Source organism: Lissotriton helveticus, chromosome 4_1 (assembly GCF_964261635.1).
Source record: "Lissotriton helveticus chromosome 4_1, aLisHel1.1, whole genome shotgun sequence".
Classification (NCBI taxonomy): Eukaryota; Metazoa; Chordata; class Amphibia; order Caudata; family Salamandridae; genus Lissotriton; species Lissotriton helveticus.
This window is the reverse complement of record NC_136063.1, coordinates 2,134,358,585-2,134,370,830: the sequence shown is the minus strand read 5'-3', so window position 1 is coordinate 2,134,370,830 and position 12,246 is coordinate 2,134,358,585.

The window sequence follows — 12,246 nt, the reverse complement described above, 5'->3', positions numbered from 1 at the left end:
GCTGCAGATTCACATGCACCCTCCAGCTTCCCCAGCAGATATTAGACGGTGACAAAAATACGCAGTAATTTCAGCATTATAAACCGCAAACACTAACTTAGCAGACTATGCCATGCATACGATATCCCTTACCGAATGGCAAGGAAAAACATTACAATATAACAAAGTAGGCGTTGAACATGCGCAATACCTTGCAGAGTAGGAGATACGGCGCGCAACGTAGACCATAAAGACTTTCATGAGAAAAATAGCATGCAGAGTCCGAGCCAAACACTAGACGGCAGGACTGCGCATGCATGTGAATCTGCAGCACTACAGGCTACAAATAGATGCTGACTGGGTAACATAAGCCTTTCTTTGTCAGCACTTGATCTTTTTGCCATTTGTTTCAGTCCAAAACACTTTGGCTCAGATTTACAAAGTGTTCACACAATGCAGCTTCAGCACCTAAAGTTACTGCACTGCATTGCATAACAAGGACATATCCATATCTACAGAGAGATGGCACTCTCCTCACCTCTCCCTAGCGCCGGCGCAGACTTTTGTTGCAGAGCACCCCACCTACACCTTTGTGCCATAGTGCAAGGGTGTGCATGTGAGTCTAGCATAGGTTTTAGAATCGAATGGTATTCTTCCTGTACAAAATACTGTGACTAGACAAGTTTTAAAACTTTTCAATTGTCTTTTTACTTCCTACGCCACACCAGTTTGGACCCAGCCATATGCAAATCAGTCTTGACATTGCTCCTCATGGGAACAGTTCCGCCCGATCTGCAGCACAAACTGGGGTGGCGTAGTGAGCAAAAGAGCAATGGATTTAACAGAGATCTCTTGACTGGGGGTGAATTTTTTATCGATTCAGCATTCAGTCCATCATTTGTTGCTGCAGCACCTTTCGCCCTAAGTGGGATGGGTATGCCAAGACGTGGGTCCCTTGCTCGCTGTGCCACTGGATCGAAGCTAGCCTGGGTAAGACCCCAAAACCGGTCCCAGGATGCTTGTTTCCAGTCCAGGGAGGACCTGGCTTGGCAGTACCCATGGAGGAGCAGGGTCAAGATTGGTTTGCATATGGCTAGGTTCAAACTGGGATGGCGTAGTGAGCAAAGGAACAATGGATTTAACCCAGATCTCTTGACTCCGGTGAATATTTGATTGATTTAGCATTCTGTCCATCATTTGTTGCCGCAGCACATCTGAAAATATATGGCATCTCAGAGGATGACTGGTGCTGCATCTTCGAGTTTCACCAACGCCTCTCCTTCTGGCACCTAGAGGTCTTTTTACACAGGCAGGCCATACAAACCTCACTGGAAGTCTTGTTATGGTAGGTGGGGAGTCAGAGATTGCAGACACTCTTGCTTGTCTGCCCACAGATAATCTATGTTACAGTTTAAGCACAACTGGAAGGCTGTGTGTTATATTACCACTTTCCTGTCTGCATTCTCTGTGGCATATTCCATGGGGTTTGAGATAGTCTCAACCGAATTGGGGACTGGGGTGGCTGCTGTCCAGGGTAGAAGTAGTCATGGCTGTTGTGAGCAAAACAGTGTAATTTCGGGAGAACCGTCGAGTAGTGGTCGATCTTGCAGTGATTGTTATCAGAGTCATCTGTCTCCCAGAGTGGAGCAGTTAGGGCTGGGAAGAAATTGTTTATCTTAGAGGCCTTGGTGGAAAAAATCAATCTAATGTGGAGTCTGTGCCAATGGAGAAGTCACAGCACATCCTATGAACAGAAGCTTCTTTGATGAAAAACAAGTTGTAATGTCTGATACCAACACTAGATGGGAGGAGTATGCAGAGCATGTGCATCTACAGCCACCTATGCTATGAAAATATTGCTCCACCCACATTTTACATATAAGACATAAAAAGAAGAGGATGGCACGCTATCTAACTGTCCTTTCCCCTCCATTGTCTCAAACCCACACCAGAACATGCCCAATTTTAGACCAGTATTGGCAAGGCCAATAGGTGTGGTGTTGACTGCCACTCTTTTGGCAATTCTTGTTTTATTCTGTCATGGTTTTTGCAAACTTTTATTGTTGGGGTAAAAGCAGCTAGGCTCTAAAAAGAAACCTGACTAATGGCAACAATATTTTTGTCTCAAATAATCCCAGATACTAAAGGGATCTACTATGTGTGTGGATCTGCTCCTTGTTAAACGGCAGTAGTCTGTAACTCGCAGTGAAATCAGCCCATGGCTGAAATGGGCGGATCCATTGTCCCTTGATTTTTTTTTTTTGTAACATCGTTTTTATTGCAGAACCAAATCGTACATACATGTTGCCATTATGAGAATTGCACTTCCGCATCAAGTAGGTGGAGAATTTGCACGAGCGGATCAAGTACACAGCCAATAAGCCCACATCCCGAAGGCCGGGCGGCGTCAACTTGTTGTTCACCCTTCATAGTTTCCCCCCGAATTCTCATAACTCGTGTACTAGGAAATCAGCGGTCTGCTTTTATAATTTCGCCCCTCCTCTTCCCCTCTAACTTCCCGCCCTCCCTAAGCCCAAACCCCCCCCCCCCTCACCCTCCCCCTAGTACCTGCACCTGCGCCTGGATTTCTAAGTTACAGGTGTTCCGGTGTCTGCAAGGAGGCATGTATCATTCGCTAAGAGTGTGTACCTGGTGTGCTGGTGGGATTCTCTGTTTCGGAATCAGTGCGTCCCTCCTCCTCGTCTCCCGTACCATCCTGGAGCGCCTGTACTAATGTCTCCCATGCTGTCGCCCTTTCTAGCGCCTTATTATCTGCAGTGCGTCTGGCTAGTTGATAACGCAGGGTGCTTTCGCTCGCCGCCCATTTAAGACATTCGTTATACCACCTTTGGTATGTGGGCCCTCCCCTGGATTTCCAATTCCTAGTGATTTCTCGTTTTGCCAGAATCAACCCCATGTCTTTGAACTTGCTGGTCGTCTTGGTCTTGGGTGTGTGTGGAAACCAGTGTAGTAATCCTACCGCTTTAGTGTAGTGTAAGTCCCTATCCGTGGCCTTATTCAATGCCGCCCCAATCTCCTGCCAGTAGTCTCCCAGTTGGGGGCAATCCCACAGCATGTGTCCCAAATCTGCCTCTACAGTATTACATCTAGGACAAGTCGCATTTTCCACACCGAAGTATTTCCCTAACTTCCCCGGGGTAAGGTATGCCCGATGGAGAATGTAGAAGTGTATAAGTTGGAATCTGGCGTTCCGCGTGCTTGTCCTAGCTCGCCGTAACAGTTGCGCCCAGGTGATGTCAGGGATCTCCATCTGTAGATCCAGTTCCCATTTAGCCTTCAGTGCCGTGAGTGGTTGTAGGGTTTCTCGCAGCATTCGGGAATAAAGGCAGGTAACTGCCTTATAAGTACCGGCTGACATCATGGTGTATTGGCATGCCATAGATGTAGCAGGTTCCTGCAGCCCCTCTCCCCAGTGCTCCTGCATAGCTCCAGTCACAGCGGCATGCATCAGGTAGTCCCACCGAGGCAGATCAAATCGTTCTTGCAGTATCTGGAACGGGAGTAATATCCCGTCCTCATAAAGGTCACCCAACACCTGTAGACCTGCATCCTCCCAACCCTGCAGTCGCGACCATTCCCCGCCATGAGGGAGTGCCGTCACCATCCCCAGTGGGATCTCCGGTGCGTACATTCTGTGAACCCCCGCTCTCCGGCACGCTCGGTTCCAGCACAGCCTAAACGTCTGCTCCTCCAGGGATAGGTCTCTGACGAGGAGCTTCTGATGCAGGGTAATGTACGCAAGCACGTGCCGCGGGGTGCCCTCGTCTCTGGCCGGTCCCGGACCTCTATAGACCCTCGCTATTTCCTGCGTGAAGGCCTGTAATTGAGCCGCCAAATAGTAACATGCAAAGTCAGGCGCTGCCATGCCCCCCTCATCCTTGGGCCGGAGTAAAGTGTCAAGCGCTACCCGGCGTCTGCCTGCACCCCATAGGAAAGCTATCACCAGTGACCTTAACTGTCGGAAGATTGAATTCGGTATCCATATCGGCAAGGTGCGGAAGTAGTAGAGCAGCCGCGGAAGCGCTATCATTTTGAGGAGGGAGATACGGCCCGTCACCGAGAGCAGAAGAGTGGCCCAAAAGGCCATGCTCCCCTTTAGCGCATTTATGCAGCGGACCACATTGCCATCCAGCATGTCTGCCGCCGAATGGTATATATACACTCCTAAATAGTGAAGACAGCTAGGTTCCCACTTGAGTATCTGGAGGTTGGCAGGTTGTTACTCACCCCTCTGTAACGGAAATAAACAGGATTTGGTCCAGTTAACCTTCAGACCCGACAGCCTTCCGAAAATTCAGAGGAGTCGCTTTGCCCCTTCCAGTTCCTCATCCGCATTCGCTAAGAATAACAGAAGGTCATCCGCATATAACGAGATGAACTGTGGCGTTCCCCTATAAACAAGGCCCTTGTAGTATCGCCCCGCCCGGGCTTCCGCCGCAAAGGGTTTCATCGCCACCGCAAAAAGAAGGGGGGACAGCGAGCACCCCTGCCTGGTTCCACGCCCCACTTGGTACTGGCTCGAAATAAGAGAGCCTATCCGGACCCGCGCCGTGGCAGCTGTGTATAACACTTTGGTCCAGCCAATATAATTATCCCCCAGGCCGAGACGCTGCATCACTCTGTACAGATACCCCCACTCTAGGCTGTCAAACGCCTTCTCAATATCAATAGAGAACACCAGGGGGACCGGTGCTTCCACCAGTTGGTCCTCAAGCTGCTGTGTTAACCTTTGTATGTTGTTAGTAGTGTTCCTAGTGGGGATGAAACCCGATTGATCTCTGTGTATCAGCGTTGTCGTGTGGCCCAGCAGCCTGTTGGCCAGTATTTTGCTCAGGATTTTGTAGTCCGTCGTCAACATGGACAACGGACGTTATGAGGAGAGATTTCTGCACTCCCTCCCAGGTTTCAACAGCGGGATCATTAGGGCTTTCCGCATGGACGGAGGCAGCCTCCCCCTCGTCTTCGCTTCATTATACACCGCTTACAATTGTGGCGCTAGAAATTCCAGATACCTACTATAAAACTCTATAGGCAGGCCGTCTAACCCCGGGGTTTTGTTCCGAGCCATCTGTTTCACTGCCCTCCCTATTTCCCCTAGTGTAATGTCCCCGCCCAATTCCTCTGCCTGCCCTTGTTCCAGCCTCGGCAACTGCAGCCCCTCCAGAAAGGCGTCAATTGCATCCTCTTGGTCTTCTGAACCGCTTTCATACAACCTCTCATAGTATGCCCGGAACCTATCCAGGATCTCCGGTTGGGTATGGTAGACGCTTCCCCCCTCATCCTCAATAGCCAAAATCGGGTGGCTGCGCCTAGCTGGGTTAGCAAGCCAGGCGAGCATCGTCCCCGCCTTGTCTCCCTCTGCATGCGCCTTGGTTAGGTAAATCTTGTGATCAAAACTCCTCAGTCGCTCCATTTCCACCGCCAATGCTTCTTTGGCTTTGCTAACTGCTTCCTGGAGCTCGGGGTGACTAGGGCGCTCACGTTCAATTTTCCGCAGCCCCTGTTCTGCCCTCTCAAGGGCATCCAAAAGTGTCTTGCGGACACCCGCAGATGCCCCCATACAATGACCTCGGATCACCACCTTGAAGGCATCCCACTCCGTCGCCCTGGAGGACGCGGAGCCACTGTTGTCCTCGAAATAACGGGTTAGCTTCTCACCCAAGGCGTCCCTGAACAACAAGTCGTCCAGGGTGTCCGGCCGCAACCGCCAGGTCGGGACTTGCGAAATTTCAGTCATCCAGTCCAGGGACAACAATAGGGGGTTATGGTCGGATAGCGTGCGTGTCAGATACTCCGCGTTCGCTACATCGGGAAGTACGATCGGCGAACACAAAAACACATCCAATCGTACGTGTAGGTCGTGTATACTAGAGTGAAATGAGTAATCCCTCATAGTAGGGTGTAGCGTCCTCCAAGCGTCTTCCAGACCCCATCTCCCCAGCCACTCCAGCCTGCGTTTTGCTATTCTATGTACTGGAGATGCATGCAAAGGTGGGTGAGATCTATCTAGTATGACGTCTGTCACCGAGTTAAAGTCCCCTCCCATAAGTATTGGGCCTGTCGAGTAGCTCGCCAGCTTGCCTGATAGCTTCGTCAGAAAGGTGGGCAGATCGACGTTGGGGGCGTACACACTGCATAATGATATGTCCCGACCTCTGAGCTTTCCCTCCACCGCCACCGCCACAAACCTGCCTTCCGGATCTATCACCTTGTTTAGTCACCTGGAAAGGAACCCCCGCCCGGACCCATATCAAAGCCCCTCTTGCAAACGCAGAATATGTCGTGTTGAACAGCTGCCCTCGCCATCTCCTCTGCAGCGCTATGCCCTCCTACTTTGTTAGGTGCGTTTCCTGCAGCAGCGCTATCTGAACCCCCCTCCGGACTAAGGAAGCGTGTATCTTGTGCCTCCGTGTCATGGTGTGTAGGCCCCGCACATTCCAGGTCACACACTTCAATGCCCCAGTGCTAGCCATCACCCCTTGCACACTCGAACATAATGGCAGTCATCGTCCAGGCGCTTATACTGGCACATCTCCAATCCCCCCTCCCTCTCCCAACAATCAGTCCCCAAACTCCCCCTCCCTCACCTCGAGCCCCCCAAACCACTCTCGGCAACCAACAGGACCTATCTTAGCCAAAGTAGCCCCCATCCAAACTGTATCAAAAGGGAAAAAGCACCCCAACACTATATCCCGCAGTCTCCACTGCGGTGGCCTTAGGGGCCAGTAGGGCACAGCTCGATACCGAAGGTAGTTGTTACACTATAACATACTCATCCCCCCCCCCGCCCCACAATCCCCCCATGAACACTCACGAGTCTCCATACTTCCACCAAATATCCTCCAGCGTCCATGGATACGGTCCCCCATGGTCAGTGCCTGGCGCTGTCCTCCATAGTCCGTCCCCCCCCTCAGGCTTCTACGATTTCCTCCGACGTTTGCGGCGTCACGATCGGGCCCCTAGGTCCACCAAGGTCCGATAGGTCCGTGTCCGATCCTGTCGCCTGTTCCTCAGATCCTGAACCCTTACAGGACTGGCTGCGCACCATACCAGAGAGGTCCACCACCGCCTGAAGGGCCGCCTTCCGCTCCTCCTCCGTTTGTGATGCCGTTGGCCTCCCAGTCCGTTGCCGGCGCTTCCGGATGCACTGCGATTTCCTGGTCAGTTGTTTCCGCTGTTCCTCCTCCGCTCTAAACCGGGCGCCATCCGTTCCGGCTTTGTATGTGTTCCACCACGCCCAAGCATCTGCCGACGTGGGGAAAAAGAGTGTCTTGTCATCCACCACAATCCTGAGTTTCGCAGGGAATAGGAGCTCGTACTTGATACCCTCCACTAGCAGCTCTCGTTTAATCGACAGGAAGGTAGCCCGAAGTTTCTGCGTCACAAACGTAAAGTCCGGGAACAGAGTCACCTTGTTGTTGTCCACCTGAAATGGGCCCACCTCTCTTGCTCTTTGCAACAGCCAGTCTCTGTCCTTATAGTGCAACAGCTTGATCACCACAGGGCGAGGCGGTAGGCCCGGGGCAGGCTGTCTGGCCGGGACTCTATGCGCCCGCTCCAACGAGAAGAAAGCCCCTCTGGCGCCACCTCTGTCCGTAGCCAGTTATCAAGATAACCCATCATATCATCACCTTCCTTTTTCTCCGGAAGGCCCACCAGGCGGACATTGTTCCGCCTGCTGCGATTTTCTGTGTCCTCCGCCCGCCGTTCCAGTGCTTGTATGCGGTCCAAGGCATCGGCCAGCCGACCGTCCATGGAGTTATGCACCGGGAGCATCTCCTGTAGGGTTACCTCTGTGCTCTTGGCCCTGTCCTTTAGCTTATCATGGTCCGCTCTTAGGAGTCCCAAGCCTGTTGCCACCTGGGCAATGTCCTGTTGGAGGGCTGCCTTCGTGGCTGAGATGGCTTCCAAGATGCGGTCCTGCATTTGTTGTAGGTCCGTGCGACCCAGATCCGCCCCATCCACCGGGTCTGAGCTGGCAGCCCCGTCTCCCTTCCCCTTCGTCTTCCCCATCTTGAAGGGAGCCCTGAGTGAGGAGGCGTCTTCGGGGACCCAAAGATCAGGGTAGGAGGATGTCGCGGTAGGCCGGGGCGAAAGGAAGGACTCTCTCCCGGTATCAGTGAGTAGCTGCGCTAGGCTCAGGGCTCGATCGACGAGCAACACCTACTGTCAACCACTGTTCAACGTCCCCTTCGCCCAGTGAGCAGGTCTGGGTCGGGCTATCTGCGCACCAGCTCCAACTATAACAAACAGTGGATCAGGACAATGCAGATCACACTCCGTTCGCCACAAGGTCCGCGTCCCCCTCAGGGAGTAGAGGGGTCTGCAGCCCAGTGCAATATGTCGATCTGTGGGCACGCAGCAAGCGACGGGGCTCCGGATAGGGCAGGGTCTCCCCCCCCTCCCCCCGCCGTTCGGGTCTCTGCTCACAAGGTCCAGCCTTCCAATCAATGTCTGCCACATCCAGGAACACGTGGAAAGCCGTCACGGAGCTCCCCGCCACGAGCCCTCACAGGATCACGCTCGTATGGCGCAGCGGGGTAACCAGGCGGGCAGCAGTGCCCAGATATGGCCTCGTATGCGCCCAGTGCAGCCGGAGCGGCCTTTCTATGTCGTCCCTCGCAGGTTGGCATTGGGGATGCTGCCCCTCCTAAGTTCTGGGGCTCAAGTGCCCGGCGTCCCCTGCTGAGCGGTGGACTGCACTCCGGATGCAGGGCCTCGTGTAAGCCTCACCTCTGGGCGCCCAGGGAGGAATATTCCTCCCTCCAGTCGATGCGGTGGCATGGGGGACCCGCAGCCCTGCAGTGCTCGCGAGGCCTCCAGCAATCGTTTCACGGAGCTGCCACCATCTTGGATGCGCCCCGGGGAATCCGTCCCTCGGCGAACGCCATCACCTCCCAAGCGAGGTAGGAGCTGCCGTGTGCGATCTCCTCAATGGCGGGCTCTCAGCGTCTCTCTGGGCACTTCCACAATTCCGCCGGATCTCACAGGACGAAGATCGACAGTCCGCTGTAAGCTGCGACAGCGCCAGTGTAAGCCTCAAGCCGCCATCTTAGGCCGAGGCATCTCGCCCCGCAGATCCCTCTCAAACTCAATTTCCGCGACGAGTAGCAGTAATTAGCAGCGAGCGCGGGGTTCCGGTGCCCCACCGATGCCTTCAGGTAGCAGATCAATCGTTGTCCGCCGAAGATCGGGTAGTTTATCAGGAGTTTAGCCGGGAACGGGAGCGGAGCTCCGGGCTCACGCTTCCTACCTCCTCGGCATCCATTGTCCCTTGATGCATGCTAGAGTGGGTGGAAGAAAAATGTGAATACACAACAGACTAGTAGATGAAGTCTGACTGAAAACCCCTGTAAGTAACTTATGCTGTGGACATCGTTTTAGTAAAAATGAAAGGTCTTGGCTAACACAAGACTAATGGTTTTTCCTTTTGTAAATCTTTGTGAAAATTATAGAAAGGTTTGGAAAAAGAGAGGATAGATTTACAAAGAGACACAGATAGATAGATAGATATGGTTGCATAGATAAACAGCTAAATACAGAGGGTTGCCTAGATAGACAGATTTGCAAAGAAACAGATCAATAGATAGACATATAGCTATATAGACAGACAATTATTAGACATGCAGAAAGAACAGGAAGTTGGATTAAATGGAACAACTTCAATTAGTAATATAATAGGTCAAAACATATAGATATTCATATAAATATGCATGACATACAAGAGCACTGAAAAAAACCTACACGCATGACATATAGACTAAATTGGTTTACAAGTATAACTGTAGTCCTCAATTAAAATACATTCCAGCATGACATGCACTTACTTGCATGCATACTAAAAAGAGGCTCACTTATAAAGATCAGCTTTAAATGGACACAATCTGGAATGGTGTGAAACAGAAGCAGTCAGATAAACAAAGAGCAAAATAGTCGCTCAAAGTGAACTTAGCCAGTGGCTGAAATAGGCAGACACAATACCCCATGATATATGTTGTAGAGGGCGGAAGCAAAATGAGAATGACGCAACAACAGACTAATGGATGAAAAGAGCTATCTGAAAGCCCTTTAAGTAAGACATTTCTACATATAACTTTAGTAAGATCAAAAGGACTTTTCTAAAACCAGACTTAAACATTGGCAAAGCCAATCTGTTTCGCCTATACGAGACCTACTGGCATTGCATATGTTTTTTAAAGATATTGAACAGCAGCCGGCGCTGCTGTGCAACATGGCTCAAGTAAATAAAAAGAAAGCGGCCAGTAATGACCACTACATAGCACTTTGTTTTAATTTACTTTAAGCCATGTTGCACGGCACACTGCACTGTTGTGTAACGTCTTTAAAAAACATTAACAAAGCCAAATAACTCTGTGTGAGCTATTTGGCTATGTCAATGTTTTTATGATGCTGCACAGCAGCACAGGCTGCCCTGCAACATCGGTTAAAGTAAATCAAAACAAAGCGCTATGGTATGGCCAGCGTTGATCGTGCCACAGCACTTGCCTTTTATTTACTTTAAGCCATGTTGAACAGCACCAGGGCTCGAGTCGGGGTACCACGCGGGTGGACGGCGTCCCCCCTGCCAAACAGCTGTACTTCACTCTTTTGCCTCTCTGGGACGAGGAGCTTGGCACCTTTCGTGACGTCACTTCCTGTCGTGACGTCACTTCCGGTGACAGCGTCCCCCACTTCTTTTTTTAGGACTTGTGCCCTAAACAGCAGCCTGTGTTGCTGTGCAATATGTCATACCACAGCACAGGGGGTAAGGGTAGAGGGTGGCAAGCAACAGGAAGGGTGGGGAACAAAATAATTGTGGTGGGAGACGGCAGGGTAAGTTAGAGAGAACCACAGGGAGGAAGATGGAGGCTGGAGGTAAGGAGGAGGCACTGACCAACAGAAAGCAAGGAAATGAGTGACGTTGGAGCCAACCAATTTTAAGTAGAGTTAAGTAATGGGCAGGCTCTAAGCCCCTTTTAAGATTTTCTTTCTTTGCAGGAGATTTCGTAAGAGCTATGTAGGCAAAAGCTTAGAATGATTTCCCTAACTGCGTATGTTCTTGTATATATAAATGTTTATATATAGATATACTAACGAAATAAGATTACACAAAAGTAGACATTTGTAGACAAATTCAATTTAATGCATTTAGAACTGCAGTACAGTATTGCACAAATAATGCAATATTTTTATCCCCAAAAACTGTTAGAAAAGAATTTCAACCAAAAGCATACTTTACAGTATTCAATAACACAAACACGTTAAAAGTGCAAATCAGATTTTATACACATACGACAGAAATGAAAAAACACTGTACAAAGGCGAGATGAGGTGGAATCATTGTACATTATTTTCCTGATATCGATAAAAAGAGTAGTGGGCGGTCACTACGTTATGACCTCGGCTGAACAACTGTGCATTTATAGAGTTATTATATGCAACTATAAACCAAGTTTAAAAAAGGATTGAGGACAGACGCGCAGGGTACGATGAACATTAGAACAGGTCAATCTTTAACCTCCTAACAAACAGAGATGGGATTGTCGAGTGGTCAGAGAGTAACTTTTAGTCATGAGGATCAGAATCATCAACAAACCTGAAATTCTTTATACATCACATTCCTGCACCCATATTCTCCAGGGTTATTGTGAAGCACAGCATGTGAACATGAACACAGCAAAAGCATCTCCTCAAAAAACAGACCCCAAAACACAGATTACCTAAATTTTGACCCGACACAGGTATCTCCCTCCACCTAATATGTGAAGACTGCACTTAAAAAAAGAAATTCAAACAGATCCTAAAAAACGTGGAAACTCAATTTGGCTGGAATAAGAAAATACATTTCTCAGTCTTTGCCAGGATCTTTTTACGCAAGGTTAATCTATTGCCAGTCCAGACATTTTTACATGGGACATGCGGAAATCCTGACTGGAATTTGTTGTATATTAACTATTGAAAAGCCCAGGCCTCCTATAACACAATGCTTTGGTACCAATAGAATGCTGCTCGATATAGCCTTTTAGGGCTTTAAAGCTTTACACATCCACAGTAGGACTGTCGCATGGTTTTCATAACCTGGGCAGCATTCTCAAGCTGCAGCTCTGTAAAGGTGGGGGAAGTCTATAGCAGCAAGTGTGACAATGATTTAATAAACAGCTGAGGATGTATGTGGTCTTTCTAAAACCCATGAGATTGATAGAAGCAAGGGCAGCTTAAATAAAAAGTAGCCACTTTACCAATTTG